Raw genomic sequence first — 26,751 nt, forward strand, 5'->3', positions numbered from 1 at the left:
CACCCCTTAGTTGTGCTTTTCTGACAAATAAGTGGTAGAGACGTGAGAAGAAGGCTTGCTGTTCTCACTGTCACGCGTCAGCTGTGTCCTTTGTATGTGGTCACGGGGCTCTGCTTTGCTGACATTTCTGCCAGGTCTTAGCTGACTGGCATTGGTTATAAGCAACAAAACCACGTTGTTACTTGTTGCTTGTAAGAAGTATGCCTGACGGTCACAACTGCTTTCCAGATACATCACCTCCTTTCTGCTGACTTGGATTAAATTAGAAATCTGAAAGTGCTGGATATGTATACAATTAAGGTTGGTCCTCTGAGAGTCACAGGAAAGCCTAGGGAATCATCTTCATTATTTTAAAAGATGATTCTCTTTAATAACTAGAATTTTATTTCCATTAAGCACAATATCAGATGCTCAGATAAAATTAATTTAAAATAATTTTTACAGTTCCTTTTTAACTTCCTGAGACTATAAACACTCATGTATTCCTGTTTATAAGTGCTATTACAACCTACTTTGTTGGAATAATTACATTATTACAATGAAATTGTCTATTCTTGTGGCCACTATAATCTACTTAGTACATTCTTCTTAAATTGTGGAAGAGGACAGTCGGTTACTACATAAACATTATTAGTGTAGCTCACCATGCACTAATTCATATAACTTAAGTGTACAGGCTGCTGCTGTCAGCCAGCATGCCCTTTTCGTAGACCTGGTCTCTTCTTTACGTGCTTCAGTTGTTATTTGCACTTATGAGTATGTTTGAGGATTCTCAGTCCTCAACTCCTCAGTTCTTCACTGTTCACTCCCAGCCCAAGCTTTGTAGTCTTTTTCCTTAAGTCCTTTCTGACAGAACTCTGGCAATTTGTGTATTTATTCTTGAATTTCTTATAGATTTTAGTTAATATATTCTATCTGATTTTTGCTTTTAGTTTGTCAAATTTTGCCATTTAACTTTCTCTGAAATCTTCCTCACTTTAAACACATGAACATTAAGTATACCTCAAGGCTTGTGGGGCTTGATTCTGTGACTGATCCAAGGCACACTATCTAGGGAAAGGTGTAACTCTTTCACTAACTTCAACAGAGTTCCATTCTGTTTAAAAATTATATGTGATGCTGTGATACCTTAAAAGCCCTCTTAATAGAGGTTTTAGGAAGCCAAAGAAAGGATGGCACTCAAAAATACCCTTAGATTTTTATCCACACTGATCTTCACTGAAGTGTCCCAGGTTACAGTGGTTGTCTGAAGCCAGGTCTGAGCATGACAATTCTGATACTGGTTGTCCTGGTGCTTCATTCTGATGTGGTGGCTGCGGGTTGGAGTTACTTTCCTCTGACATTGAAATATTGATACACTCTAGAACTTTCCAGAGACTGAGACTTTGTTTATTCACAAAGCGGGGATTCTGATCCTCAGTGTGCTCTGAGTCCCTCCAGAGCAGCCTCTTTCTCCAGGCTGCTCTCCGGTGTAACCTCAGCCCTCCTTTGAATGCCCCATCATCATGTTACTATAACTAGAGTTGGGAAAGTGTCACTTTGTTTTCAATCTTGAAGCACATACCCAAAATTGAGAGAAAACTACTGTAGTTTTAGGATGTTTTTAAAATATTGAGGGAAAAAAACACATGGATAGAAAAACCAAGTATTATGGCAGTATCATAATCTCTGTCTCTGTCTCTCTCTTTCTGTATGTGTGTGTGTGTGTGTGTGTGTGTGTGTGTGTATGTGTGTGTGTGTAAAACCTACTGTAGAATGGATTAGTATATATAGGTCATATGAGCTTTGAAGAGTAATTTAGAGATATCAAAGATAGAAACTACAGTAAACATTTTAGTTAAACAAAAACACTATGGTTTTACTAAATAGAGAAGAGAAAGATAGATAATCAATATGTGAGAATACATAATACAATATGAGGATTATTAGGTTTAAAATATATATGACTATTACATTTATTTTAAACAAAATTATTGGGAGGTAAGTTTGAAATCTAATAACATAAGTGACTGTCCTGCTTCATCTTGATATTTAAAATTTGTGCTGATTTTATTGTTGTTAGTTGTTTTAATCCTAACCTAACCTATTGCATTCAGTTGTCTCTTAGTTAATTAAAATATGACCTTCTAAACGTTACAATATTTATGAACTGTTAGTCTATTAGTTTTTGTTCCTTGGTCTGTAGTTACACATTTATTCTCTTGAGAAATGGTTCCTTGTACTTAGACTGCTCCCACTGTGCTTCAGATACTGTGGCCAGAAACAAAGTTCTGTTTTGTTCCTTCAAAATACTTTGTGTAATTGATTTGCTCTGTAGGCTTCTGACAGAACAGATCAGTCTTGTGAAAAATTGGCAAATGTACTGTTTGCACATTTGGAAACTTTAGAATTGTCATTATACTCTTGGAACTTTAATTCAATGTTAAAAACAAGCCTCCTTAATAACCTGTTACTACAGTAAATTACATCCGCTCCAGTGGACATACCAATTGAATAACGAAAAGGAGCAACATATGTATGTCCCTTCACTTTTTGATGAATTCCATACATTTTTAAATGTTATTAAAATGTTTAACTAACTGTATCCTTCAAATTTTTAATGTTTATTTTTCAACATTCTTAAAAGGAAAGCAACTTTAAACTGTCCATCTTTGAAATTTAGAACTCCAAAATGAGTGATACTTTTCAGTGATTCATCTAATTTCAGTTCCTTAGTTGTTTAATGTTCTCTGTCTAGTAATTACCACTTGAATTTCAGATTATGTATTATGTCCATGTTCCTGACAGAAGTTCTATGGCACAGGCTATACATAGATTTTGATTTTGTAGATTATCCTTAATTTCTGCTCTTAGCTTATAATTCTTTCAATTAGTTAGATTTTCTATTAGCTTAATTTTAATTTATATTCATATATAGTTCATTTCTATCTTCTTCTGAATAAGTATGGCATATTTATTTTTAACACATTGAATTTTATTATCTGAAGTATAGATATAAGATTTCCAGTTTTTCTGCCAGTAACAATTTTCAGTTGTATTTTTGACATTAATTCCACATTGTTTTACAGATAAAGCCTTATGCTCATATAATTCAGGTAAACATAGCATGTGTGCTATTGAATGCATGTACCCATATGTGCAGTGTGGTTTGCTTTGTCAGTTTGTGTTTTGTTTGGCTCTCGTGTATATAGCAATCCCTAACTAACTTGACAAGTGTTTCCTTTACGGCCTATGGGAAATTTTCAGTATTTTCATGCTTATGCATTTGCTATTTTGATATTAAAACTTGTTTTTAAAAACAAATTTATATTTCAATGTGCTTAAATTATTCATCAATGAATCATATTTTGTATATACTGTTTTGTATGAGTTTTTAAAACTTAAATACTTCTATTTTTAAAATCTGATTTACTTTTATTTTGAGTTTATAGGTGTGTGTATGCCATGTGGTGTATGTGAAGGGCACAGTAAAACTTGAGAGAGTCAGAATCCACCTTCATCCATGGTTCAGTAATGAAACAGTTTGTCCAGCTTGTTGACAAAATGCCCTTACCCACTGAGTTACCTTGATGGCCCAAAATGGAAATAATTTTTAATGTTTTTACTTATAGATAGCTGATATTAAAATCATAAGCATTTTTTAATTAAAATGCACTGCAGCTGCCTTTGCTCATTAGCTGTGGTAGTCAGTCCTAGAACCCCAGCATTTGGGACACAGAAGCGGCTCAGTACAGGTCCTCGGTTGTCCTGGCTATGTGCAGATAGTGAAACCAGTCTAAGCAGTATCCAACTTGTTTCCAAGACCAAATAAACCAATTTGCTATAGATTTTACCTTTTAAAAGCATTTTAAAATAAAATAAATAAAATAGATAAGAAAATAAGATAATAAATAAATAAAATAAAAATAGATTAAACTTAGTGTGTTACTATAGTGTATCATACCAATATATTGTACTCTGATGTTAAAATGTTTAACTGGACACTTATATTGACTTTTGATGACTTATAATTGGAAAATATTTTAATATGTTTAATATAACATAGTTATACACATACATGCATACATACACAAACAGATACACAAACATGCATATGTGCATTTAGATAGAGGTTTAGTTGTTGGAAAGCAATTAAGAAGGATTTTGGGGGATTAAGAAATAATTTGTGTCTAAGCCAACTTCTTTTTTTTTTTTTCAATGCAAAAGCAAGAGGTTTATTTTCTGGGGTTGACCTTCAATGGTCCCTAAAGGCAAGTGACTAGAAGGTAACCCCAAATGGCTATTATAAGCAGTTTTTATACTTTTCAGGGGCACAGGTTACATCTGCAATGTTACAGTTCAAACTTATTGGCTAAGCATATTGACCTTCAAATCTATTGGCTAGCAAGTATGCGTGGATCATGACACACATTTGAACTCTACCTGGGACTTTGCAGAGAGTCAGGTGACTATCAGTCAGTATATTCTGTGATTTTTCTGAGAATTGTTACTCAAGAATGTTCCTGTGGGTGGAGAATAGAACTTGGCCTAGCCTTGACCTGAGGCGGGTGAGTGTAAGACTGGCGAAAGCCCTAGGGTCCTTCTTTCTCCCCATTTTTTAGTAGAAGCTCCAATTCTGGAGCTACTCTCAGGGGTCTTGGGTAACTAACTCTATTCTTCAGGTCCTACCCTCAGGGTCTCATACTGACACAAGAATATCAGCTGTACTGTTCCTATTTTCTCTTTTATGAAGGCTATGAGCTTGTTAAATACGCAGGGTCCAAAGGTAGACAATAGCAGGAGAACAGCTAGAGGTCCTAACAAGGTGGGTATAAGGATAGTTAACCAAGGGGAGGAGTTAAACCAAGACTCAAACCCACCCTGACTCTGTTCTCTTTCTCTTTTTTGCTTGGCTAGCCCTTCTCTCATCTTAGCCATTGAATCCTTAACTACACCCAGAATGGTCTCCAGTATGTATTTCCCGATGTTTCACACCCCCAGGTAGCACAGAAAAAGTGATTGGCCCCCTCCCCCACTGATGGGCCTGCTGCTGGCTTCTCCCATCTCAGGGGCACACATATATGGGGATTTCTCGCAGGACACTCCTCAACTTCAGGTGTCCGCACCCTGAGCTTCACCCTCTAGGGCCGCTTCTGGGACACAGTTTAGATTCTCAAGTCCCTTGTCCCCCACTTTCGGTAATCCCTCCCCTTGTGTCTCTAGGGTGCGGATATCCCAGGAGTCAAGACCCACTGCTAACTTACAGAGATCAAAGGCAAGGTCCAGATACCAGGTATAAGGCAGGTTATTCCTCTGTAGTGGACCAACCTATATCCCCAGTGGCTGAGAGTACTTGCCAAGTCACTTTTGGAGGGTTGTGGGAGTAGGGAGTTGCTGCCGAGGCTCAGCTCTGGAAGATACTCCACAGCCATCTCATGGTTTCTCTGGCCTTGCAGAAGGATGGGTGATCTGGAGCTTGAGTGGGTTGCTTAGGTGTCTGGCTGCTATCCACCTGGCCTCAGGTACAGGTGCTGGTCTGATTTGAGTTACATGAACCCAGGCAGTTACTCCATCTACTTTAACAGAGTTTGTGGTGGCCAACAACACCAGGAATGGCCCTTTCCACTTTGCTTCAATATTTTCAGCATGATGTCTCTTAAAATATACCCAATCTCCAACTTGGTACTCATGTGGAACCTCTAGGGCACATGCGTTATGCAGGGCATTAAGTTTAGGCCACAATTCCTGGTTGCTGATCTGGAAAACTTGAAATCGAGCCGTAAGATCCTTGTCAGCCTGAGAAGTCACTCTGAGGGGATCAAGAGCCAGGGTAAAGGGAGTGGGGGTCCCATACAAGATCTCAAAAGGGGTCAGGTTAAATGGTAGAGAGTGTTCCGGGCTCAGAACAGGGCCAGGGGGAGGAGCACCACCCAGTCAGCACCAGTCTCCAAGGACAATTTAATTAAGATCACTTTTAGGGGTCTATTCATTCTCTCTACCTGCCCTGAGATTTGGGGATGGTTTGCACAATGATGCTTCCAATTAGTCCCCAATATCTTTGCCAATCCCTGACTTACTTTAGAGACAAAAGCAGTCCAATTACCTTGGGCACTCCAAACCACTGGAAATTTACCTCTAATATCTTCTTGGCTACCATGGTAGTTGTTTCCTGCTTGGTGGTGAAAGTCTCAACCCATCTAGAGAAAGTATCCACAAACTCTAGACAGTATTTGTAACCATATTTTCCTGGCTTAACTTCTATAAAATCGACTTCCCAATATACTCCAGGCTGTTCCCCCTAGGTCTTTTGCTCTGTTTACTATTGGCCACATAAGCATTTATTTGCTGGTGTACCTTACACTGTTCTATCTCTCTGGCCTAAAACCTGAGGTCCATTACATATCCTTTAGATCCCTTAACTGCTTGGGCAAGCTTTTTATCCCCTAAATGAGTCAATCTGTGCATTTGGCCTAGTAAGACTTTTGTTTGCTTTCTGGGAAGCATAGTTTTTCCTTCTTGTGTGTGCCATTGCCCTTCCTTCCCTAGGTAGTGGTAGGGTGACTAGCAATCTGAGTCGTTTCTTCTTCAGTATATTCTAAGTGAGGTCATCCTTTAATCCAGTCCAATTTCCAGGCAGGTGTCTCTTGCAGGCCCATAACTGGAATAGGCTCCTGCATAGCCACTTCTCAAGCCACTTGATCTGCCTGGTTATTGCCCCAGGCCACTGAGTCTCTTCCCTTCTGATATCCTGGGCAATGAATAATACTCAGAGTTGCTGGCTTCATGAAAGCACCCAAGAGATCCAAGATTTCCTGCTTGGTTTTTATTTCTTTTTCTTCTGATGGTATATAACCCTATGGCTAAGGCATGCCTGCTATCTGTGTAGATGTTACTTTTCTTGCTGGCCCCAAGTTCCAAGGCTTTGGTGAAGGCAATTAGCTCTGCTTTCTTCATGGAGAAAACTGCTCTTATCTGTAAACCAGTTAGCCTTGACCCCTGGCAGTGGTAGGTCAGAGAGGTCTTTCCATTTAAAGGCAAAGTATTCTTGACTTTGGAGTCCTAAGGGCAGGCAGAAGAAAGCATCTTTCAAGGCTAAGACTGTGTACCAAATTCTGGAAGGTGACAAAGAACTGAGCAGAGTGTAGTGGTTAGGCACAGTAGATTGGATTTTAACCACTCGGCGGCTTACCTCTTGTAAGTCCTGGACTGGGCGGTAATTAGTGTCCGGCTTCTTAACTGGCAGAAGAGGTATGTTCCAGGGTGAACAGCAACACCAAGCTGGAGGAGCCTGGAGATGTGTGGCTAAATTCCTCCTCATGTCTCTCGAGACATAGGGTATTGTCTGGGAGACACTGGGGTAACTTGTGCCTTGAGTTCTACCACCACAGAGGAATGACATTTTGCTTTGCCTGTCACTGCCACTTCTGCCCAGGCTGACGGGAATGTTTCTAACTACCAAGTTCTGAGTAAAGGTGGTTTCAAATAATTTATACTCATCATCTAGTCTGGTAGTCAGAATGAGTATGGGCTCTCTTTTTGGGCCAATTAGTTGCAGCCCGTCAGGGCCCCCATCTTGGAGAATAAGTCTTGCCTCAATAGAGGGTGGGGACAGATCATAAATGAATGGGATACCCAGCCCATCCCTAGGTCCACTGTTCTTCCGGTAGTCAATGAATATATTTTAGTGCCAGTGGCTCCTTGGACCCAAGATTTTTTTCTTGGAAATGGGGCCATTGGCTTGGAGGAGGACTGAATGTTAGGCCTATGTCCACCACGAATTGAATGGGTTTCCCCTCCACTCTCAGAGTTACCTTGCATTCAGGGATGGGGTCTGAACCCCATCTCCCCTAATCACTGTCTTCAACCAGGACTAACACCTTTGCCATTTGGGGGTGCTTTTCCCAAGGCCTGGGATTTTCTGCCCCTGGCTTCCATTTGTTGGGGGTATAAACCTTCTAGTGGAAGCGTTAGCTTTTTATTAAATAGCATTAAGAAACAATAAGAAATAAAGAAATAGGGGCCGACTCAAGTCACTTTGCCCTGTCTGAGTGCAGATTCAGTACAGTACCAATACTATCTGATGTCTTCTTAGAAACTGGTGGGCAGATTCTAAATATATAGAAAATTAAAGGTCAAGGTGTGGAAGAAAATTTGCAACAGGATCAGGAGAAGAAAGCTAAAGCTTAGCTGTCGCCGTTGCTGCATTGGCCTAGTGCGCAATTGCTGTGCGTAGGAACCTTTGGCAGAGTTATATCTGTCACAATGGTTGCTGGCCATCAGATAATAGATGAAATTGGATTGTTATCTTTTGTGTTGTACCATAAAACAATGTCTAGGTGAATTAATGAGTTAAAAAATATAACTTCAGACTCAGAAAGGTGAACCCTTTAATTCTAAAGCACCATTAGAGATTTGTTATGAAGATAAAACATACACAAAATGTCAAAGAAGTTGTTAATACTTTACAAGGAGATTCATAACCAAAGAGAATCCAAAAAGTTCTTTGCCAGAGATCAGAGAGAGAAGCTACTAGGAACAGCAAGGCAACTAGAGACTGGAGGACAGATGGCACCTGGATAGTATTCTTAAGTCCTGCTGCAGGCCACAGACAGAGTTGATTTGGGTTTGTAGTTGTGCTGTGCCTAGGACTAGGAAAAGCTACAGGGAGCAGTTCAGTCCAGCCAGCTAGACCTCGGAGTAGCATATAAATCCTAGGATTTGACTTTATCAAATTTCATTTAAGAACAAAACAAATTAAAATTAATAACTGTAGAGATAATCTTGTATCCAGTTAGCTAATGAATTTTAGTAAGATGAAGTGCCAATTAACAGGGAATATCTATTCTTTGCATGTACAGATGTTTGAGTAAGTTCCTGTTCTTATCTGAAGGAGACATATGTATAAAATTTTAAAGTGCATATGAGGAAAAGGCTTCCTTCCATCTTTTCTAAAATCTGCTTCTGTGAATGAATCCTATAGCAGTCTCTATTTTCCACAGTGAATGTGCTCAGATACTTAGACTTTTTAGTTTTTTCTAACATAGGAACATACCACTATTTTGTGCACATGTCTTTTAATTTTAATCTTTTTGTTTGTTTGTTTTTCAAAAAAAAAAAAAAAGGTTTCTTTGTGAAACCCTGGCTGTTCTGTAAATAGCTCGGCAGACCAGGCTGGTCTCAAACTCAGAGACCAACCTGCCTATGTCACCACTGCCCAGCTGGTTTTAATCTTTTTTTAAGTGGTTGCATTGGATTGTTTTGGTTTTCTGAGAGAGAGGCTTATGGTTAATTCTCAGCTAGTTAAGACTAGCCTTAAACTCAAAATCCTACTGCCTCACTGTCCAGAGTGCCGCAGGTAAAGTACGGGCTTCCACACCTAGATGATGTAAGATTCTCACATGTATGGTGTGTATAACTTGTTTTCTCCAAATCATATAAAACATTTAAAATTGTAGCAGAGCATACTGAATGACTCACAGTCTCACCTATCCACATAGCGTGTGTGTGTGTGTGTGTATGTGTGTGTGTGTGTGTATGTGAGAGAGAGAGAGAGAGAGAGACAGACAGACAGACAGACAGACAGACAGAGATAGATAGAGACAGAGAGAGGCAGGAGAGACAGACAGACAGACAGACAGACAGACAGGTAGAGACAGAGAGAGGCAGGAGAGAGAGAGAGAGAGAGAGAGAGAGAGAGAGAGAGAGAGAGAGAGAGAGAGAGAGAGAGAGAGACAGAGAGACAGAGAGACAGAGACAGAGAGACAGAGAGAGACAGAGAGATGCTATATAATAACTGTACTTCTTCCAAATTAAAGTTATTTTCATTTATCATTTATAGTTTGAAAAAATTGCCTGAATTTTTGCCAGTTAGTTTTGCATTCCATCCCTGTCTTCTAGGATAATTTCCTTGCTCTGTTTCATTCTTGTGCCAACCCCTTCTACTCCTGCTGGTACTCCAACTCAGGGCCTCACCCTAGCATAAGATGGAACTACAACCCTAGTTCCTAGTTTTTGAAGAACTTTAAACACTTCTTTCAATGAGGTTAGAAACTGGCTCAGCTTTTCTGACTACATTTTCATTTTTCTTCATTACTAATAAAAAGTTTAGCTATATTAAAAATCCTTCTATCACTTAATTCTTTCTCTTTGTCTTCTAACAATGTTATTGGATTTTATCTGGCCTGTAGTTTGAAAGAAAGTCTCTTAATGTGTCAATCCTTTTGTTATTTGCGCATTTATATTTGAGTAATTAATTTATTCACTTTACATCTCAATATCAGCATCCATCACCTCCCAGCCCCCCCTTGAAGCTCCTCCTCCCATTTCCCCTTCCTTTTCTACTCAGAGAAGGGGAATCTCCTTCAGTATTTTCCCCACCCAACCCACCAAATCAGTCACTGCACATCCTCTCTCACAGAGACAGGACAAGGCAGCCTAGTCAGGCAACAAATTCAGTGACAGTCCCCGCTCTAGTTGTTGGGGGATGCCCATGTCAAAGCTGTATGTACTCTGTTGGTCTTCCTATGGAGTCCCTACCCTCTTCAGGTCCCACCATCCTTCCCATGACTTCCACAAGACTTCTTGAGCTCCATCCAGTGTTTGACTGTGGGTCTCAGCTGTTGAGTGGAGCCTCTCAGGGACAGTCATCATAGGCTCCTGTCTGCAAGCATAGGATAGTATCATTAATAGTGTCAGTAATGGGTTCTTGCCCATGTAATGGGTCTGTTTGGGATAGCCATTAGGTGGCTATTCTCTCCATCTCTGCTTTGTATTTGTCCCTAAACATTTTGTAGACAGGACACATTTTAGGTCAAAGGTTTTGTGGTTGGGTTGCTGATCTTTTCCCTCTACTGGGAGTCCTGCCTGGATATAGGTAGTGGACATTTCTGGCTCCATATTCTCTGCTGCTAGGAATTTCAGCTGAAGTCACCCCCATATCCACCCTGGGTCCTCCCTGGTCCCAGGTCTCTGGCATATCCTAGGAAGGCTTGCCCTCTGCCACACCTGATTTCTATTCTCTCTTTCCTGCTCTCCCTACACCTGATCCCTGCTTCCAGTCCCTCTTTCCTCCATCCACCAACACACACACACACACACACGCACACGCACACGCACACGCACACGCACATACGCACGCACGCACGCACGCACACACGCATGCACGCACGCATATGTACACGCATACACACATTTCCCCTTCTGAGTAAGATTCAACCAGCCTCCTTGGGTCCTCCATGTAATTTGGGTTCCTTAGGAATATGGATTGTAGGGTGGTTATCCTGTACTTTATGGCTAAAATCCACTTCTAAATGAGTACATAGTTTGCATGTCATTTTGGGTCTGGGTTACCCACTCAGGTTATTTTTTACTTCCATCCATTCTCCTGCAAAACTCATGATGTCCTTGTTTTTAATAACTTAGTAGTATTCCATTGTGTAAGTGAGCCACATTTTCTTCATCCATTCTTCAATTACAGGACATCTAGGTTGTTTCCAGTTCCTGTCTATTATGAATAAACCTGCTATGAACATAGTTGAGCAATATCCCTGTGGTATAGTGAGGGATCTTTTGGGTATAGGCCCAAGAGTGGTATACCTTGGTCTTGAGGTAGAATGATTTCCATTTTTCTGAAAATCTACCAAATTGATTTCCAGAGTAATTGTACAAGTTTGCACTCCCACCAGCAATGGCGGAGTCTTCTCCTTGCTCTACATTCTTGCCAGCATGTGCTTGAGTTTTTGATCTTAGCCATTTTGATGGGTGTAAGGTAAAATATTCCAATTGTTTTGATTTGCATTGCCCTGATGACCAAGGACTTTGAACATTTCCTAAAGTGTTTCTTGACCATTTGAGATTCCTCTGTTGAGAATTTTTAGCCCTGTACTCTTTTTATAATTGGGTTATTTGGGTTGTGGGTGTCTAACTGCTTGAGGTTTTTCAAATATATACATTTGAAATATATATATGTGTATATATATATGTATATATATATGTATATATATATATATATATATACATATATATATATGTGTGTGAATGAATGAATGAGATATTAGTTCTCTGTCAGATGCAGGACTGGTGAAGATGTTTTCCCAATCTGTAGGCTGCTATTTTGTCCTGTTGATGGTGTCCTTTGACTTAACAGAAGCTTTTCAGTCTTATGAGGTTCCACTTAATTGTTGATCATGGTGCCTGAGCTGTTGGTGTTTTGTTTAGGAAGTTGTCTCCTGTACTAGTGACTTAGTTCACTTTCTGTTCTATTGGATTTTGTGCATCTGGTTTTATGTTGATGTCTTTGATTCACTAAGAATTGAGTTTTGGGCAGGGTGATAAATATGATGTATTTTCATTCTTCTACATGCAGACATCCAGTTAGTCCAGTAGCATTTGTTGAAGATGCTGTCTTTATTCCATTTGTATAGTTTTGGCTTCATTGTCAAAAATAAAGTATCCATAGGTGTGTGGGTTTATTTTGGGGTCTTTGATTCAATTCCCTGGATCAATGATCAATGTGTCTATTTCAGTACCAATACCATGTGGTTTTTATTACTATTGTTCTGTAGTAAAGCTTGAGGTCTGGGAAGGTCATTGCTCTTGAAATTCTTTTATTGTTCAGTATTTTTTTTTCTATCCTGGGTTTTGGCTTATTTATTTTGTTTTTTGTTTGTTTGTTTGTTTTTGTTGTTGTTGTTTTTCCACATGAAGTTGAGAATTGTTCTTTAAAGAACTGCAAAAAAAAAAAGTGTTGACATTTTGATAGGAATTGCATTGAATCTCTAGATTGCTTTTGGTAAGATAGGGATTTCCACTATGTTAATCCTACCCATCTATGAGCATGGGAGATCTTTCCATCTTCTGATATCTTCCTCAACTTCTTTCTTCAGAAACTTGAAATTCTTGTCATGCAGATCTTTTACTTGCTCCAGTAGTGTTACACCAACATATTTTTTATTATTTGTGAGTATTGTAACAGATATTGATTCCCTAATTTCTTTCTCAGCCCATTTATCTTTTGTGTAAAGGAGGGCTACTGCTTTCTTTAAGTTAATTTTTATCCAGCTACTTTGGTGAAGGTCTTTATCAGTAGTAAGACTTCTTTGGTAGAGTTTTTGTAGCCACTTGTATGTACTATCATATCATTTTTGAATATCGATACTTTGACTTCTTCCTTTCCAGTTTGTATCCTCTTGATCACCTTTAGTTGTCTTATTGCTCTAGCTAAATCTTCAAGTTCTATATTGAAGAGATAATGAGAGAATAGACAGTCTTGTCTTGTCCCTGATTTTAGTGGAATTACTTTAAATTTCTCTTTATTTAATTTGATGTTGGCTACTGGCTTGCTGTATATATTTTTTTTAATTAAGTTTAGGTATGTGCCTTGTAGCCCTGATTTCTCCAATACTTTTAACATGAAGGGCTTGTTGGATGTTATCAAAGGGTGTTTCAGCATCTAATGAGATAATCATGTTTTTTTCTCTCTCAGTTTGCTTATATGCTGTTTTATATTGATGGATTTTCATATATTAAACTACCTCTTCATCCTTGGAATGAAGCCTGCTTGATCATGGTAGATGATGTCTTTGATATATTCTTGGATTAGGTTTGGAAACATTTTATTGAGTATTATTGCATCAATGAACAAAGGGAAATTAGTCTGAATTTCTCTTTCTTTTTTGAGTTTTTGTGAGGTTTAGGTATCAGAGTGACTGTAGCTTCATAGAATGAGTTTTACAATGTTCCTTCTGTTTCTATTTTGTTAAATAATTTGAGGAGTATTGGTATTAGCTTTTCCTTGATATTCAGATAGTTTATCTGATCTTGATTTAACGTTGGCAAGTGGTATCTGTCTAGAAAGTCATCCAGTTCATTTAAATTTTTAAATTTTATGTAGTAAAAATTTTTGAAACAAGAGCTAATGATTCTTTGAATTTCCTCAGTGTCTATTGTTATGTTTCTTTTCATTTCTGATCTTGTTATTTTGAGTATTGTCTCTCTGCCTTTTTGTTAATCTGGCTAAGGGTTTGTCTGTCTTGCTGTTTTTCCTCAAAGATTCAGTACTTGGTTTTGTTGATTCTTTCTTTGTATTGTTCTTTGTTTCTAGTTGATTGATCTCAGTTTGATTACTTCCTGCCATCTACTGCTCTTGTGTTTGTTTGTTTGTTTCTCCCTAAAGCTTTCAGGAGTACTTTTACATTGTTAGTATAAGAATTCTGGCCAGGCAGTGATGGCACACACCTTTAATCCCAGCACTTGGGAGGCAGAGGCAGGCAGATTTTTGAGTTCGAGGCCAGCCTGGTCTACAGAGTGAGTTCCAGGACACCCAGGGCTTTATAGAGAAACCCTGTCTTGAAAAAAAAATCTCCAATTGCTTTATGAAGGCACATAGTGCTATGAACTTTCCTCTTAACACTGCTTTCATTGTGTCCTATAAGTTTGGGTATATTGTGCCCTCATTTCATTGAGTTGTAGAAAGTCTTTAATTATTCCTCTATTTTTTCTCTGACCCAGTGGTTATTAAGTAGAGTGTTATTCAGTTTCTGTGAGTATGTAGGCTTTCTATTGTTTCTGTAGTTGTTGAAGTCCAGCTTTAATCCATGGGGGTCTGATATGATACAAGGGTTTTTATTTCAATTTTTCTTGCATCTATTGAGGTTTTCTTTGAGACTGAGTATATGGTCAACTTTGGGGAAAGCTCCATGAGGTGCTGAGAAGAAGGTATAGTCTATTATGTTTGGACGAAATATACCTTGGATATCTGTTAGGTACATTTGATTCATAACGTCTGTTAGTTTCATTATTTCTCTATTTAGTTTATGTCTCTATAACCTACCTGTTGGTGAGAGTGGGGTATTGAAGTCTCCCACTGTTAATGTGTAGGATTCTATATGTGGTTTAAGCTTTAGTAATATATTTTATGAATGTGTGTACCTTTGCATTTGAGGCATAGATGTTCAGAATTGAGATGTCATCTTGGTGTATTTTTCCTTTGATGAGTATGAAGTGTCCTTTTGTATCTCTTTTGATTAATTTTGGTTGAAAGACTATTTTATTAGATATTAGGATAGCTACTCCAGCTTGATTCCTTGGTCCATTTATGTGGAAAACCTTTTTACATCCCTTTACTCTGAGATAATATCTATGTTACTGAGGTGTGTTGTTTTTTGTTTGTTTGTTTGTTTGGTTGGTTGGTTGGTTGGTTTTTTGAGACAAGGTTTCTCTATGTAGCTCTGGCTATCCTGGAACTCACTAAGTAGACCATGTTGGCCTCAAACTTAGAAATCTGCCTGCCTCTGCCTCCCAAGTGCTGGGATTAAAAGCATGCACCACCACTGCCCAGCGAGGTCTGTGTTTTGTGTGCAGCAGAATGATGGAACCTGTTTACTCATTCCCTTTATTAGCCTGTGTTTTTATATTAGTGGATTGAGCCCGTTGATGTTGAGAGATATTAATGACCAGTGATTATTAGTTAATTTGATGTTGATAGTGGTACTGTATGTGTATGTTTCTGTGTGTATCTCAATTCTCTCCTTTTGGAAATCCTGGTGTAGAATTATTTCTTATACTTTCTTACCTATAGTTACCCTTCTTGTGTTGGAATTTTCCTTTTAGTATCCTCTATTTCCTGGACTAGTGGAAGATATTGTTTAAATTTGCTTTTGTCCATCTATGGTGATTGAATTTTTGTTGGGTATAGAAGTCTGGGCTACTGTCTGTGATCTCTTAACAGACTGTAGGACATCTACTCAGGCCCTTCTGACATTTTAAAGTCTCTGTTGAAAAGTCTGGTGTAATTATCCTAATAGGTCTGCCATCATACATTACTTGGCCTTTATCCCTTGTAGCTTTTAATATTTTTTCATTGTTCTGTACATTCACTGTTTTGGTTATTATGTAGCAGGAAGATTTTCCTTTCTGATTCAATGTGTTTGATGTTCTGTAAGCTTCTTGTATGTTTATAGGCATTTCTTTCTTTAGGGAAATTTTCTTCTTTGATTTTGTTGAAGATATTTTCTAGCTTTTTGAGTTGGGAGTCTTCTGCTTCTATTCCTTTTACTCTTAGGTTTGGTCTTGCCACAGTGTTCCAAATTTTCTGGATGTTTTGTGTTAGGAACTTTTTATTTTTATCATTTTTTGACAGATGAATTAATTTCTTCCATGGTATCTTTTACTCCTGAAATTATTTCTTGCATTCTGTTGGTGATACTTGTGTCTGTATTTCCTGTTCTCTTTCCTAGTTTTTCCATCTCCAGAATTGCCTTAGCTTTTGTTTTCTTTATTGTTTCTATTTCCATATTCAGGTCTTGAATAATTTTATTAATTTCATTTACCTTTTGATTGTATTTTCCTATATTTTTTATATTTATTTGTTTTATTTTTAAGGGCCTCTACCTGTTTGATTATATTTTCCTATATTTCTTTAAGAGATTTATTCATTTCCTCTATATAGGCCTCTATCATTTTCGTAAGACTAGATTTATGGCCATTTTCTTGCAATTCAGGTTTGTAGGATGTTCAGGACTTGATGATGTAGGATAGCTGGGTTCTGGTGACACCATATCATCTTAGGTTTTGTTCTTTGATTCCTAACATTGGCCTTTATCCATCTGGTTGTCCCTAATGTTGGCCGGTCTGGTAGTCACTGGTGGGAGTAGGCTTCTAGGATTGCAGGTATTGCTGGTAGTTGCTGTTGTCACCAGGCCTCTGGGATTGCAGGTAGAGCCTGTTGTCCCTATAGAAGCAGTCTTCCAGGGATGCAGGTAGAGCTGCTCAACTGTGATGGGTTCATGCTGCTGGTTGTGTTGGGGTTGGGGTTGCAGGCCTCTAGGGATGCAGGTAAAGCTGATGATTCCTGATGACAGGCCTGTTTATCCTGTCAGTACCTGGCCTCTAGCAGTGGAGGCCTCACGCTGGAGAAGGGAACCCTAGAAAAGAGAACAGTAATTATAGACACAAACATTACCAACAGAATACAAGAGATGCAAGAGAGAGTTTCAGAGAGTTGTGACCCTGGAAATAGAGTTCAGAATGGGCAGGTGGGAGCTCCCTATTACTGGGTTTGTCCAGAAGAACCTTGATGTAGGGCATTGGGTTCCTTGATGCAGGTTGGGGATCTCACATCATGGTCACTAATGCCTGTGGGTATCTGGGGTTGTGGTTAGAAGTGTGGAACTGGAAAATGGAGGGCAAAGGGGTCAGGCAGAACTCATGGCTGCTGGGATTGCTGGGAACCCAAGCAATCCAAGCCTTTTTGTACTTCATTTGTGTTTTTTTTTGGGGGGGGTTGAATTATACCTTCAAAAACATACACATTAAAATCCTAACTTCTAGGTCCTTCAGAGTATGAGCTTTGAACTATGGCTGCTTGCCTCCGGAACTGTGAAGCAGTAAATTTCTATCACATTAAGCTAATCTATTTTTTTTTTTGTCTATAATAGCAACTTTAAGAAACTGATGCAGAAGTATTTTGTATTCAGGAATGATCACGTGTGCACTCCTAAGTATTTAACCTTTGGTTAATTCTATAAATTGTACCAGTTGTAAAATGAATTTACTAATTATTCATTTATTTCCTGTAAAAAATATAATTCACTTTTGTATTATTTGTCCTGAAAATCTTCTAGTTGCCATGTTTTTAATCTCTTTTTAAGATTTTTTTAAAAGATGTATTTTATTTCTATTGCTTGACTAAGTATGGGGTCAGGTGCCAGAGAAGACTAGAAAAGGGTTTTGGGTTCTCTGGAACTAGAATTTCATGTGCTTGTAAGCTGCTTTCAGTGTGTGCCAAAAAACTGAACTTAGATCCTCTGCAAGAACTCTTAATGTTTGAACCATCCCTTCATTTCCAGCAAGTTCTAATTCATAATTCCTATGTTATTTCTTGCTTTGTAACCCATACTGTTCTCATTTCTCCTTTTATTTTACTGCCTGTTTAGAACATTCAGTGCAGTGCTGAATAGAAAGCTCATCTTTAGAGTGAGTGTACTTGTTCTCAGTTTTAGAAGAAAAGCTCTCAATGTTTCATAATTATTTGTGTTTAGTTGTAGAGATTACAGATACTTTTATTGTTGGGGGAAGTTGCTTCTCATGAGTCTGCTAAGGTATTTATCATGACTGTGGGCTAAACTTTCAAAAGTTTTTTCTTTATCTATTGAAATAAATTTAACTTGCAGGAATCAAGTTACTCTCAATAAACATCAAATTATACTGGAGAGAAAAATTAACAAATTTTTTCTCTATTGAAAAAGGATCCAGAATAATACTTTTTCATTGATAAGTCATGTTAAAAAATTAGAGAAAATACAGAAGAATCAGTGAATATAAATTACAAGTAAATACACATTCCAATAAGGTTCTAACAGCTCAGGATGGATTTAGATCCCCACAAGCATATACAAAGTGTATACAGGTTGTTTTACATTTTTTAGAGGTATCTATTTCATGTGTATGATTTGTTTATCTGCATGCATGTTTGTAAGTGTACCATGTCCATGTGATGGTCCACAGGCTTTAGAAGATGGCTTCAGATCCGCTGGAAACTGGAAACTGGTGCTATGAACTGCCATGTGGGTGCTGGGAACTAAAACCTCAGGCACTCTTTTAAAAAATCAAGTTTCTTAACTGATGAGCACCTCTCCAGCTACTATAAAAGGCATTTTATTATTTATTTATTTATTTACTTGTTTATTATTATCTAGTAACATTTAAACATTTATTTATAGAAATACTCAGTTTTTTAAGATCCTGTTTTTTGTTTGAAATATTTCTTTTCATACAAAATGTTCAGATCAAAGTTTCCCCTCCTCTAACTTCTCCTCACCTACCTAGGTCCATGTTGTCTTTTCCTAACTTGTTAAAGAAGGAAACAGGCAAACAAATTAGGAAAAAAACAACAATAAGAAAACACCAGAAACACACACACACACATATACAAAATAAAACCACAAAATTGGAGATGCTAATACACAAGCAAAAGATCAGTAAGAGAAAAATGTCCAAACAATGCTATGGTTCGTTTTGTGTTAACCATCTCCTGCTTGACCTGGGACCTACCGTCAGGTGTGGTTCGTATACCCAGTGAGACTCAATTGAAGAAAAAAAAACTAATATTATCATGTAGTAAAACAAATGAATGGGTAAATTATATCTGTACATTTGAAATTCTAAAAATGAAAACATCACCTTTGAAAATGTGATCTACAATTTTCTTTAAAATACTATTTATTAAACTTTGAATCAATTTTCTTCTACGTCTACTGAAAGATAGAAGTAGTAATTGCTACTATTCCCACAATTGAGGTAGTAGATTTTGACAGTACTCAAAGAGCAGCCTTTTATGGTCCTGAACAAATAGTCTCAGAATATAACAAATAATAAATATTTCTATTTTTTAAGCAATATATAAGCCCTTGATCCTAATCCTGAAGGTAAGAACAAGAAGTGAGAATCACCTGCTAGTAAAGAATGTAAATAAACATGAATGTAAAATGAAACATCGTTGAATTCCACAAAATAACACTAATTAATGTTTTATATATATATATATATATATATATATATACACACACATGTGTGTATATATATATAATCAAGTTATTAAATTATAAAAATTATGCTCAACACAATACGGAAAATATATTAATTCAAAGCTAATCTCTGCTCTTTTTAGACTGGTAATAAATGGACATTTATCAATTTCAAGAAATAGAGCCTAAATGCATGTGCATGCCATTTGGAATTAGGAAATATTACAAAAATTATATATATGTATATATATTTCAATTTATTGTTCAATACAGATTACTAAGTTTTATACAATTGAGTATTTTGAGTGCATGTGTGTATGTGCACCATGTGCAAACCTGTTACCTAAGGAGGCCAGAAGAGGCTGTCAGATGCCTTGGAGCTGGGAGTACAGGCACTTAAGAAGCTCGGCATGAGTTGGTTTTGGTTGCCATGTGAATATTGGAACTGAACCTGGTCCTTCTGCTAGAGGACCATGTACTTTTATCCACCTAGTCATCTTTTCAGTCCCCCAAACTACTATTTAACTAAATATTTAAAGTCAGTATTTAGGGTTTGAGAAGATGGTTTATTGGGTAATGAAAGTGCTCACTGCTTAAGTATAATGACCTGTCCCCTCACCCTATCTTTTCTTTCCTTTTAAAAAATTTATCATCACCATCATTGCCATCATCATCTTATTTATTCTTATACCTTATGTAACAATCCATTACTTACTGAATCAAGGACAGACCCTCAAAAAGGAAAGAAACCTATGCAGAGGCCATGGAGGAGTACTGCTTACTAGCTTGCTCTAAATAGCTTGCTCAACCTGCTTTATTATAGTACTTTATAGCTTGGGGGTGGCACCGACCACAATCACTAATTAAGAAATTGCATTTAGTATTGCCAACAGGGCAATCTGAGGGTGGCATTTACTTTTGAGGTTCTAAAATGACTGTAGCTCGTGTCAAATTGACTTAGCGTTAACCAGCATGTATGGAGATTTATAACAATGTTCAGAATCATTCTTCAAAGGGGTAGTAAATTAGCAGCTCGGTGTTGTTGGCCTTCTTTTCCTCCTAGTGCTGACCATCTCAGGAATTTCAGGTTCGATTTCAGATCAAAGCATTGATTTCCATTTTCTTTTTTTTTCTGTTTGCCTCAGGATCCTTCCCATAGCTCAGGGCTGTAGATCTAAAATCCCACTGCTTTCCACGGTAAATGGGCAGGATATTCAGGAGCTTACTAAACCCTTGGGAATGCAATATGGCCCCAGAGGAGTCTAACGTGAAAATTATCAAGCTCTTGGTGGGTGGAAGTGTTTTTACTACTATTATACCATATATCAGGAATGTGGTTTTTCTAAAGCAAATCTGGAAACATGAACATGGAGCAGAGAGGACATTAGAAAATGTGGTCAGTGGGGTTCCCTAGATGTTTGACCTGAGTTACTGGAGTTTTGGAAATACTTACAGAGCTGTTCTGTATTATGGTTCTCTTATTAATTCTGTTTTAAATTTATTTTTATTTTTAATGTTTTTTGAGATTATAATATAATTACATAATTTTTCTCTTCTCTTTCTTTCCTCCAAACCATCCCATGTTGTCTCTCATGCTTAACTGTCTTTCAAGTTCAGGGCTTCTTGTTTTAAAATTGGTGTGTATGTATTCCTGAATACATAAATAAAACCTCTATGTTATTGATACTTGTATGTAGATGATATCTTGGCTGACAACTTAGTATTAAACAACTAATTGATGTGTTCTTTCTTCCCTGGGGAAGACTATTTCTCCCACTCTCAGCATTCTTTAGTTGCTTCAGCTTCTTTGTCTAGGATCGAGGCCTCAAGAACGTTTCCTCCTCTGTGTTAGCATGCCTATTGGTGTCATCCTTGATCAAGTCATGTTTCTGCAGCCTTGTTTGAAGATTCATGGGTGTGGCTTCCTACAGATCTAGCAAACACAATCTCACAGCATATCCCCTGTCCTTCTGGCTCTTACAATCTTCCCACCTTCTCTTCTGCAGTAATGCCTGAGCCTTAGATTCAGGAAGTATGTTGTAGATATGTCTTTTGGGAATGGGCTCCACAGCTCCTCGTTTGATTGTTGTGGTTTTCTCTACCAGTCTTCGTAGATTGGAAAGAGAAATTTCCTTGATGAGGGATGAAGGCTACATGTATCTGCAGACAGAAGAACAAATATTTCCAATTTAGTTAAGGATTCTGCTCATTTAGTTAATTGGCTGCTGCAGGTTCTTCCCCATGATCCTTGATTTTACTCACCCTAAATTGTTGGCTAGGTTTCCAGTTCCAGGCCAGAATTCTCTTTTTTGCAGTGGGTCTTAAGTCCAATTAGAGAGCTGTTGGTTACCATCCTAGTATTGTACCACTACTGGTCCCTTAGGATTATTGTGCCATACTAGTCATTGTTGTAGTTTATAGGTATCTTACTGTTTAGCACCTTTTGGTACTATGAAAGCTATTCCTCTGGAAGAAGGCTGTCAGGGGACAGGTTCAGGGAGCACATGTAGCCCTAGTGTTGAAGGAGTGGTCCACCTGTCTGGCCACTCGGTGAGCTCCAGCTTTAGGCCAAGATCATGAAAAATTGATGTGGGGAGCAATAAAGAAACCCAAATGTCATGTTCATAACTCCAAGCACATTGTAATCTCAGTTTCTCCTAAGTCAATATATTGATTCAATACAATTGAATTAGAAATCCCAATAGAATGTTTTTCGTAAGATATGTTAATGTACTTCTGAATTTTATATGCAAAAGCGAATGTAAATGATGTAAATATTACTAATACTATGGAGTGATTTCTTAATGCATGACATGATGTTTAGGAATATAGTAAGTTATTGACTTATGAAAAGTTTGTGCAAAGGAAAAAGTAGATTACCAAATATGCCCTCTCACATAGGATGGATTCATTTGTGACACAGCTTCTATCACAGATTATGGGGAAATAATAAATAGTAAATCAGTAATGTTTAGAGGTGTGCTATCCATAGAAAAATAAGTTTTCTCTATCTTATATGCAACCTAAGTTCAAAATAGATTGGGATGTAATTATAAAAAGCAACAATTTCAATGTTTTCAGAGGGCAATTACAAAAACCCATTTTTATAGTTAGAAAAATGGTTTTTTTATTTTAATTTTTTCTATTTTTTATTAATCATTTTATTTTTTACATTTCAAATGATATCCCCCTTCCCACTTACTCCTCTACAAATCTCCATTCCATTCCCCCTCTCTTCTTTGTCTCTTTGAGTGTGCTCCTCCAACCACTCACCCAAACATACCCACCTCCCTGTCCTCACATTCCCTTACAATAGGGCATCCAGCCTACTCAGGACCAAGGGCCTCCTCTCCCATCAATGTCAGATAAGGCCATCCTTTGCTACATATTCAACTGGAGCTGGGGGTCCCTCCATGTTTACTCCTTAGTTAGTGGTTTAGTCCCTGGGAGCTCTGGGGTGTCTGGTTGGTTGATATTGTTGTTCTTCCTATGGGGTTGCAAACCCCTTCAGCGCCTTCAGTCCTTCCCCTAACTCCTCCATTGGGGTACCTGTTCTTAGTTCTATGGTTGGCTGTATGCATCTGCATCTGTATTGGTGAGGCTTTGTCAGACCCTCTCAGGAGACAGCTATATCAGAGTCCTATCAGCATGCACTTCTTGGCATCAGCAATAGTGTTGGAGTTTGATGTCTACAGATGGCATGGATCCCTATATGGGGCAGTCTCTGGATGGCCTTTTTTTCAGTCTCTGCTCTGTTTTATTGTCCTTGTCTTTCTTTTGGACAGGAACCATTCTGAGTTAAAATTTTTGAGATGGGTGGGTGGCCCCATCCCTCAGCCTGGGGGCGTGGTGAGGGGGAGGCGTACCTATCTACTGGAGTTAGTCTCTAAAGGTTCTATCTCCCTATTGGGTACCTGCTAAAGTCATCCCAGTTGGGTTCTGGGATTCTTTTGCTTCCCTGGAGTCAGGGACTTTCTAGTGGCTACCTCTAGCTCCCCATACCCCACTTCTACATTTCTATTCAACTTCTTGACCCTCTTCTCTCCTGTTCTTTCCATTATCTGACCTTACCCCCCCTTTTTTCCCCTTCCTCTTCTCTCTCCCTCCCAGGCCCCTCCCTCTGTTTACCTCCTGTGATAGAAAATGTTTCTTATTTAGGAAAATTTCTCCCATGCCAATGAGTTTGAGACTCTTTCCCACTTTCTCTTTTGTTTAATTCAGTGTATCTGGTTTTATGTTGATGTCCTTGATCTATCCAGACTTGAGCTTTGTGCAAGGTGATAAATATGGATCTATTTTTCTACATACAGGCTGCCAGTTAGACCAGCACTATTTATTGAAGATAATTTTTTTCTCCATTGTATATTTTTGATTTCTTTGTCAAAGATCAAGTATCCATAAGTGACTGAAATGTTGGAAATATTAATTTTAATACAAAGAATTAATATACCAATTAAATCTAAATCTTGACTTCACCAGAATGTCAAAAATCAAAATCCAAGTATAGTGCACATAAATATAGTATATTTTACCTCCTTTAATGTTAATCTGGAAAAATAAAATCTTGATTCTATAAGAGTTAGAAGAAACTAGTATTTCTACTCAGTTTGAGGATCTGATTTTCAATCCCTGCCTTAGTCTATGCATCTTTGATTCAAGTGTGTACATCATAGTGCAGCTCACAAAGGTTGATGTGGCTTTATCTTTTTCTGGTGTCATTCTTGTTCTAACTCCTGGCTAATAGTACAAGCTTGAAACTTTGTACATTGTACCTGTCACAGCAATTGTTTACCTCAGAGTTGGGCATGTACAACAATAAATGTGTTATAAATAGGGAGACAATTTGCTTCTTAAGTTTTTGCATTACTGCCTCATCTATGTAATCATTAATCTGGCCAAATACATTTAAAATATATGTTCTACATTTATACACCCCATTCTACCCAGTGTGCTGGAAATTTGTCAGGTAATTCTCAAAATAGTGTCTTTGCTTTCTATTGGAGCTTTCTGACATAAGTTTTGGGAAGATTTTGTACTGGTAACTTTATACAGTAAGTTATTAATGCAGGTGCTGTTTTTCTTTATCCTAACTAGTTTCCCAATAATGGCACATAGAGGCCAAGTTTTATTTAATCAAGCTTTACCACATAATACCTGGACAGTTTTTGATCTAATTTAATTTTCTAAGCTAATCTTGTTACCACCCAGCCAAAATCCCTGATATAATTGCATTTTAGTATTGGTCTGGGTCTCTGGACTTTAAATGTGTTCTGCCTTGATGTTTCTCTGGACCCTTCCTTGTGGCTGAATCCCCTCTTTCTCTCCCTCCTTCCAGGGCTGGCAGAAGTCCCACAGTATTCTCTCTATTGCTTTGTTATTGGCTTTTTCAGCTTTTATTGACAAGGGAGAGAATAAATGATGAGCATTGTTTACACAAATTTCAGACAGGAGATTCTTATCATAAGCATTACAGTGCCTTTTCCAAATTGCAACAAAATATGAGGTCAGGGAAATCAGCATTTGAATAACACAAGAATAAACTTTACACAGTGCACTATAACAAGGTGTGATCTTCCTCTCCTTCACAAGAGAGAGGAGAACGGCAGTGCCACACCCACTCGTCTACTCCAGTAAAGTCTGCAATATCGGGGGTAAAAGCCTGATTAAGGACAAGAGGCGTTATGACTTCAAAGGGAGTTTGAGCCTCCTGGGTATTCAGTCAGTTGTTGGTATCTCCTAATTCAGACGTGTTCCAGATTAGTCTTTCCAATCGTCAACACGCCTTCTTATTCAGGCATAAAGGTGCCCCAAGAAATGATTTGTAAATGGCTAAAAAAAGGGCGTTGTTCCAGCACAGTGTTCCAATATATCATAATTTATTACCTAGCTGTCCTTAGCTTGGAATTTCTCACAAGGAATCTGCCTTATCAGATAGGATGTCCTCAGAGTTAGGAACAGAGGTCAGGCACCATTGCTTACTGTTAACATAGTTAGAATTCTCAGGGCAATCCCACAGAAGACAGAATTGTTTTACATACCAGAGTAATTGAAGGGCTTCCCTCACTTAGGGACATTAGCAGGAATTGCTAGATTGGAACTTCCTGGTGCTTGCTTTCAGCAGACCCAGAGAATTAGCATGGGAACACCAAAATAGCCCCAGTAGGGAGGGCACCACTGCTCTTCTATCCGCTTCACATCTGGATACCTGATCTTACTGACCTTGATGGAACCATCACTTGCCTATGTGATCTTACTGACCTTGATGTGACTGTCACCTGCCTACGTGACTTTTGTCATTTGCCTTGTTTTCTGTATACCATATAAGCCTGGTTTTAACTTTGTGCAGGGGCACTTAGATTGGAGCTAGAACTTAGATGGACTAGGACTTAGACTTAAATTCATTTATTCAGATTCAAGCTTCGAGCCTCATGCAGTCTGCAGCGCCCCCAGGCCCAGAGCACTTGGGCCCAGGGGGTACAGCACCTGTCTAGAAGAGGTGGCTGGTTTAGACCCACTGTGTTTCAGGTGGCCTCAGATGTACCTCAACTGCTGAGTTGCCAGATTTCTCATTTCTCATTTGCAATGACTGTAAAAGTCTGATGCCATTTTTAAGAAATGCATTCAGATCCTGTACTTCCATGTGTTGTCTCTACCATCATTTCTTCACCTACGCCTTGTCAACCTAACTAGGACCCCGTTTCTCCTGCGGACTGAGGGAGGCCCAGAATGGCTAGCCTGTGGCATGGCAGTAGTTGGCATTATAAGCTTTCTCTCAAGGAAAAGGACATGAGCTGAATGAAATAGGTAGGAAGCAACTTGCAGGAAATACTGAATATTTCTGACAGAAGTGTGAACATATTGGAATGTACTCCTAAAACATCCTGATAAATCTCTGCTTGGAAACTGTATACATTAGCTACTGCCAAATTTGTCTTAGAGCTATATGGAAAAGAACGTATTTTCTGAAGCTAGTACTCAGTGCAAGATATATAGTGTCTGATGAAAGACAAAACAAGTCACTCTGAGAGATTGCAACACTTGTTGGTTTTTTTTTTTGTTGTTGTTTTGTTTTACTCTTTATTTTTTTAGGTATTTTCTTTATTTACATTCCAAATTATATCTTTTTTTCTCAGTTCCCCCTACAGAAAACAAAAAACAAACAAACAAAAAAACCCTTTTCCCTCCCCACTCCTGCTCACCAACCTACCTTCTCTTTTTTTTTTTTCCATTTTTTTTTATTTTAGATATT

General features: G+C 38.2%; 1 protein-coding gene across 50 annotated transcripts in view; it reads left to right on the top strand.

The window, feature by feature from the left end:
- Nucleotides 1-26,751, top strand: part of Rims2 (regulating synaptic membrane exocytosis 2) — a 516,004-nt gene that overhangs the window by 298,192 nt on the left and 191,061 nt on the right. The window lies entirely within an intron of this gene.

The sequence above is a fragment of the Mastomys coucha genome, unplaced genomic scaffold (genome assembly GCF_008632895.1).
Source record: "Mastomys coucha isolate ucsf_1 unplaced genomic scaffold, UCSF_Mcou_1 pScaffold7, whole genome shotgun sequence".
Classification (NCBI taxonomy): Eukaryota; Metazoa; Chordata; class Mammalia; order Rodentia; family Muridae; genus Mastomys; species Mastomys coucha.